The sequence below is a fragment of the Pteropus medius genome, unplaced genomic scaffold (assembly GCF_902729225.1).
Source record: "Pteropus medius unplaced genomic scaffold, Ma_sr-lr_union100, whole genome shotgun sequence".
Lineage (NCBI taxonomy): Eukaryota > Metazoa > Chordata > Mammalia > Chiroptera > Pteropodidae > Pteropus > Pteropus medius.
In genome coordinates, this window is record NW_024349801.1 from 9,454,104 (window position 1) to 9,461,523 (window position 7,420).

Here is a 7,420-nt window from a genome sequence, read left to right on the forward strand (position 1 = left end):
GACAATTACCTTTTACATTTCTCATCTCCTCTTGGGCTCTAAACTCTGTGAACGTGGAGTTCGTGCCTCATTTATTTTTGTGTCCAGCACAGCCTTGCATCTATCGGTGAGCAGCATGCAGCCTCTGTGCCTCAGATCCTTTCTGGAAAGAGGCAGGGTGTACCTGAGTAAGGCGTTAGGTGCACAAACAAACAAACAAACAAACAAACACACAGGTAATAAGAGTCCAGTGAAATCTTCTTAAAGGATGAGGATGACCTCTTCGCAATCTGTCAAAACTAGAGGTTGTTCTCTTAATCCTCTCCCAGCTTTTCAAAAGACCCTTATCCTGACATTTCCTTGACACTTTCGTGAGCAAAGTTTCCTTTCCTGGACAGATGGTTAAATATAGTCAGCACCAGACCTATTTCTTAATGTCCTCTTTTGGAGAGCTCTTGGAAAATAGACACTTTTTCTCCAGCTGGTTTGGCGTCAAAGTTGTTACGCTTCATTTTAAGCTTTAATTCAATGAATGCTTATTGTGCATCTGATATACGAGAATGTGGATTTGGTGCTGGAGGATTCAGAAACAAATAGGATACAGTTCTTGCTCTCAAGATCTACTACAGATGCAGACAGACAGTTAAAGAAAAAAAATGCCTGTCCTGTTTGACGAAAGCTTTCCAGAAGATACGGGGTTTGTGAAGTGAACAGGAGGAGGGCAGTCATTTCGGTCCTTTTGTGAACACCATGTGCAAAAGCAAAAGCTAGGACAGTAGCCAAAGGAAACTAGGATTATTTTTTAACTTGGGAGAGGGAAGACCTTCCTTAGCCTGATGTAACACCCAGGTGCTATACAGAAATGGATTGATAAATTTGGCTACATAAGCTAACTACACATACCAAAAATGCAATAGCAAAATCAAAAGGCAAACAACATTGTGGGAATAATCACAACCAATGAGACAGTCAAAGAGCTAATTCTTTTAAAAGAGGAACTCTTATAAATCCATACAAAAGACGATAAACAACCTGGTAGGAAAATGGGCAGAAGAATGAACAGCTTTTAGAAAAAGTTAATAGAAATGAGCAATAATCTTATGAAACAATGTTCATCCTCACTCACAACCAAATAATAATAATAATAATAATAACTAATAGTAATACTTTTGGCTGAAATGCACGGCAATGGGTAGTCTCATACATTTTTGTGAGCCTATAAATTGTGCAACCTCTTAGGTGGCTAATTTTTATAATATCTCATAGCATAGGATGTTCACTAACCAAACACCTTGTTATATACATTTCGTGCTTGGGGATGTTAATTCAATACAGCAGTCTGAGTATAGCTGGAATGAGCAGTGTGTTTATGGGCATGAGTTGGGGAAGGAAGGATTACCCTGACATGGACCGAGATGGGCAAACGGGGTTCAGATCGAGAAGAAATTGGAAGGCCAAGGCCACAGAACACATGGGAACAGAAGACCAAAAAAAAAAAAAGAAAAGAAAAAAACCCCAAACCCCAAAACAAACAAACAAACAAACAAAAAACCCCAAAAAACAAAAGAGAGGAATGAACGAGGGTGTTTGATGTCCTGACAGTTTGCACATTCGTTTACCTTCCCTGAAACCACTTCTGCCTCGCATTCGTTTTTACAAATGTGAAACCATGCAGGAGTTCGTCCACTTCCTGATCAGTCTGAATTTGCTCCGTGCTCCCCACCAGAGAAAAGACTCATGTGTGTTAATTGAATTAAGGCCGGTATTGTTCATCGAGCTGTGGCAGCGGTTTCCCTGTTCCAGCCCTTTGCTATATCATCCTCATTGTCACAGCCAAAGTGTTGGGGGAAGCGAGGGAGGGGCATTTTTCAAAGAACCGCTGGGGGATTTGGTCACGTGTCTGCCATTAACATCAATCACAGACGCAGGGCAGAGATGCCTCTCACGTCCCTCCACACACCTCTTTGAAAAACGTCCCCTCTGGTGTTGCTACCAGGCTCCCCTCCACTGATACGGGATTTGGGGCCTTTGAAGTCGGTTGTGGAAATTTCACTGCTTTCTTTGACTCCAGCAAATTGCTCCAAAATGCTACAAATGTAAAAAAGACTAAGGGAGCTTTAGCAGCAGCTTAGAGGTGGAATCCCCTTAAGCCATTGACAGAAAAATGTGTTTCTTCTTTCAGTTTTTAATTTGTGAGTTATATTTTAAAATACAGCAGTGCAGTTCCAGTCTTCTCTCGGAAGAGGAAAAGGAGAGTGAGTCGGATGCTGGGTAATGAGGGCAGGGGTAGATTCTGCAGCAATCATTCTTTGAACTTGTCGCATTTTGAGGGGCAGATCCTGACTCAGGGGCAAAGCTGCTTGCAGAGAAGTTGTCTGAAACAGATTTTGTCCGAAGTGCTTGACAAGCATTTCCAACATGGGGTCCAGCCTTTCCAAGGTGAATCTGGATTTGATCGGGTGTTGAGGCAAGTTGTCCATGCCGCACCCCAAAATCCTGCAGCCTCGTGCAGCATGAAGCTCGGAGAAGGACGACAGGTTAGGGAGATTCAAACCCACCGTTTCAGTCCAGGGGCAGCGCTTACTGATGTGCTTAAAATTTTGCCTTTGGAATTTTCTGTTTTAGGGGAGGTAATTGGGCTTGGGCACCGATTCTGAAAGTTCCTCCAGTTGTTTTATTCTAGTTTGCTCACACTGTAACAAGTGAGAAAGAAATATGGATCGGTAGAATGACCAGTAGATGCTCCCCAGGCTTCACTTACCACTGCCATAAATTTAAGGATTTGGCACCAATCAGAGGTTTTCAAACTCGTTTGAGTTTGTTTTGTTTCAGCAGAGGAACCATTTGTAAAATGAAAGTTTATGTGGGATCACTGTATAAAAGAGAAATGAGAGGCTGCTGAGGGTGGAGCTGGCCTTCCAGGTTCTGACCCTTCTCCCTTCTCCCCTCCTCGTCAGGGCTGCAGGATCTCTGCAGCCAACTTGGAATCTCTCTTGAGAATCATTCTCCAAGGGAACACCAGCAAGCTCAGACCGTCTCTGAGGTGGCAGAGGACCCCCGTCCCTCACCGGGAACACTTAGAGATACCTCGGGGTGGAGCAGATTACACAGACATCAGTGTCAGACTTTTGTGACTTTGGGAAAGTCACCCCCACTCTATAGATGAGGATGATAGAACTAGCCTCATGGGATTCTTGTACTGGTTAAACGAGCAAGTCGAAGCAGTATATAGTAAGTGCAATGTCCGTGGGCTCAAGTGATAGCAGAAGTGACCAGTCATAACCGTGTCTCTTTTGCTCAGAAGCATTGCGGATCCTTTTCCTCGGTATTCAAAGGAATCCCACAGTCTAGTTGGCAAAAGTTGAATGCCGCTTTTTTTTAATCTTCCTTTTATTTTGTTCTCTTGCCTGTCACATGTCTCTTTTTCTCTTTGCACCACACTGGACTGTGATCCTGGGTTCATATATTTTGCTCCTGATGCTCGGCATTTAGCACAGGGACTCACACAGAGCACACGCCCGGTATGTTTGCCAGACTGACTCTCAGGGGCATGCGAGAGCCCACTCTTACAGTCTGGAAAGAGCCAGCTGTGTGCGCCTGCCTCTTCTCAAGTCCAGTTAGGCACTTCACCCTGGTAGCGTGAAGTAGGCCACGGTGGGGATATTTGCATTATAGAATGCAAACGCTATACAATCAGAGCCCTTTTCCTCCCACCCCTACCAACCAGAGAGCTAGTCGTTAAACATTTAGCAGCACACCACTGCTTGAGATGCCTAGATGAAAACATGGACGTGGAACAGACAGTATCAAGTGAATCTAATACATTGCTAACATTGCGGCTCTGATGATCAGCACATGAAGCAGAGAAGGGGAGATTGTTGTGAGCTGGAGGCATCAAAGAAGGATCTTAGGGGACAGGAAGGTTATGGGCATGTAAGAAGAAGGGAAAGGCTGTTCCAGGCTACAAGGGTCAAGGTAGGAAAGGAGACAGCCAGGTTAATAAGGGAATGGCTTTGGAATTTGCAGAAGAGGATAAAATTGGCTTGTCCAGGGCTGAGTAGGGGTAGGTGAATAGCAGGACAATTTGGAAAGATGAAGGGGTCAGATGAGGCAGGACCTTGGAGGATGCTCAGGTATTGTTAAAAGTTGAATTCCTTTTTCACCAGCAGCAATGACTCCTTTACCTTGCAGATGTGTCCAACTTAATGCAAAGCATTAACCTCCCATTTTAGTGGCCTTCTCGACCTCTTGAGCTGGTGTAGAGTCCAACTAAATAGCTTCTAAAAAGTTTAGAAAATTAGGTACATTGCTAGAAGAGAGAGTCAAACAAAACAAAACAAAACAAAAAACAAGAGAACAATGAGAGCAGCTGGGCTGTCTGGGGCTGTGGTTTGAGGCTGAGAGCAAAGGGAACCACTACATGATTCTTGCTGCTTCTGTCCAAGATTTGGGCTGATGGGTCATGAGACCAGCCTCAATGGGTTTTCATTTTAATGCTTAGACTTTGACCGGTGCCTCCCTGAGAACCGGGGTCATCTCCTTTGTGGTCTCGTGGTTCTCAACCTCAGCTACTCATGAGAATAGTTTGGAAAGCTTTCAAAATCTCAGCGACCAGCCCCAGCCTGGATGAATTATATCAGAATCCTGAGGTGGTACCCCAGCATCAGTATTGTTTATGAAGATCCCCAGGTGATTGTAGCACTCAGCCAAGATTAAGGCACATGGCTGTGAGACACTAGATCTCAAACTTCAGTGAGCATCAGATCACTTGGAGAATTTGTAAAACTCTGATTTCTAACCCCTATCCCTAAAATTTCCAGTTCAAGCAGTCTGGGAGTGGAATCTGAGAATTTATACTTTTTACGAGTTCCTGGGTGATGCTGGAATGGACCACACATGAGAAGCACTGCCCTAAGGTCACTGAGGCAGCATTTGGAAAACAATCTAATGGAGTCAGGTAGACTGGGTCCAGCTCCCAGCTCTGAAGTTCTTACCTGTATGGCTGTCATCATTTGTTTAAAGCAGTGGATCTTAAGGCAGGGGGCAGGTGATATTGTGCCCCAGGAGACATTTGGCAACATCTGGGGACAATTTTGGTTGTCCCAACTTGGGGACTGGGTGCTACTAGCATCTAGTGGGTGGAGGGTAGGAATGCTGCTAAGCATTCTACAGTACACAGGATGGACCCACAATAAAACATTATCCGGGTCAAAAAACCTCCATCGTGCTAAGATTGAGAAACCCTGAATTACAGTCTCTTTTGGCTTCATATATGAAGTGAGAACAGTCATAGTTGTTTTTCTAGATCACTGCTAAGAATAAATGAGATCCTATAGATAAAGTGCTGTAGACAGGAAGTGCTCAATAAATAGTAGTAGTTCCTAACCTCCCAGCTGAGTCTCTGTGAGTTACAGTGATGTAAACTTGGCTGAGGGACTTGACCTCCATGGACCTGTTTTCTCATCTGTGAAATGGGCACAGTGATGGGACCTAACTCCTGAAGGGTAGTTGTGAAGATTAAAGGAGATAATCTGCGTTTTCCGTTATATCCTTATACAGACCTGATTCTCTCCCTTGGAGAGTCCAAGATGCTGACTTACTACTTCTCACTTCGCAGGTTTGCTATATATGTAGGAAGCTGGCTAATTTCTAGTGTCCAGGTTGTGAGGACTCAGATACAGCAGCAGGAATAGAGCGACCTCTTAGCATTCCAGACCTGACCCGAGGCTCCCAGGCCAGATGGTGCTGCACTGTCCAGCTGCATGTGGCCGTTCAGAAAACCTGATGTTTAATTTTTTGCTTACACGTTTCTAGCCTCAGTACAGGTCTGTTTTAATGAGAATTTGGTAACATGAAATGTCTAGAAGACGAAACACTTCTGGGACCCACATTCCATAGGTCGACAGATCTGAAGGCAAAAAGGGACTCAGGGTGGCTCCCGCACAGCCCCAGCTCTCCCCACTTTCCTGATGGAGCAGGAATTTGAACCCAGATCTGTTTGACTCCAAACCTGGTTTCTCGACCAGCCCATGGCTTTGGGGGTAAGTTGCATCAGGAACCCTGGGATACCAGGGGCCATCCGCAGACACCCCTCCTGCCAGACCTCCCCTACAGAGAGCCTCCTGCTCCCACTGAATGACAGCCTCAGAGGTAAAATGTCCTTTCTCTAATCTGCACGCAAAATGGATTTTAACAACTAGGTTTTATTGAGAAACCGACTCCCTCTTCCCCACCCCCAGCATTCGAAAACATATTGTCTTCTTTACTGTAGTTCATTTTGCTTTCCGAGGTGATTAATGAATTAAAGATGCAGCGTATTTATTCTTTTGCCTGATTACCATTCTGTAATAAATCTAAGCGCTGGAGTCTGTCGATACAGGAAGGCCAACCTTCCTCTTTGGAAAATAAAGGTTTGTACATTAAGCTTAACATTCAGCTCTCCAATGCAGGAGAAAATTTGTCTTTAGAACCTTATAAAAATAAGTGGGAAGCTCAAAGGGACACTGGCTGGCAGCTAGAAGATTCCATTTCTGTGAACAAGAAGGCAATTTTCATACACTTCCCTGGCCATGGGGAGGCCTGTTGACCTATAGACAGGATTTATTTACTGGACATACTGAATATCAAGCTATTCATGGAGGTGATGGTAGGGAGGGAGTTGACATCCACAAAGACCTTGTCCCAGCCCTGTGAGAGCCTATCGGCAATTTAAAATGGTACTGTGGATGAGTTGCACTAATCTCTGGCTGAATGGCCATTTTCTTAGCCTCGTTTGACTAAGCAGGTTAGAGAGGAGTTGCTTGCTGGTTCTAGGGAGAGAGAGAGGTCCTGGAAAGCAGAGCTGTGGCTTGCATAGGAGACCAGGAGAGCATGGTGGCTAAGAGCACCACTGTCGGAGTCAGGCAGGCCCCTGCCCAGCCTTGCCTTGTCACTTACTAGCTGTGTGCCTCCCTGCAAATTCAGTTTCCTCATCAGTCCAATGGGTTGTTGACTTGCCAAGCACAGGTGCGGGCATGGGGCAGACCTTTGCCTTCTGAGAATCTCATTTCATATAACTCTCATCCAATTTGACGTGTACCAGGGCAGGAAGCACATAAAAAGAAACAAACAAAATTAGGTTGGTAATATCATTGGCAATTTCCTTTTCTTTTTTTTTTTAAAAGAAAAAGCATAAAACACAACATGCAAAAGCTCACATGGCCCATGGCTTATATGGGTTCATTTCTCAGCTGCCACTGATTGGACATTTCACACACACACACACACACACACACACACACTCACACATACATATACACATGTAATTACATATATGTATATATTTACATACATTTGTATATGTATTTGTTTTACATATATATATATATATATATAAAATTCATACTAAGGTAGTAATCAAAAATCAGATTGTATACGTTCCCCTTCTAGCTAATATTTGCAT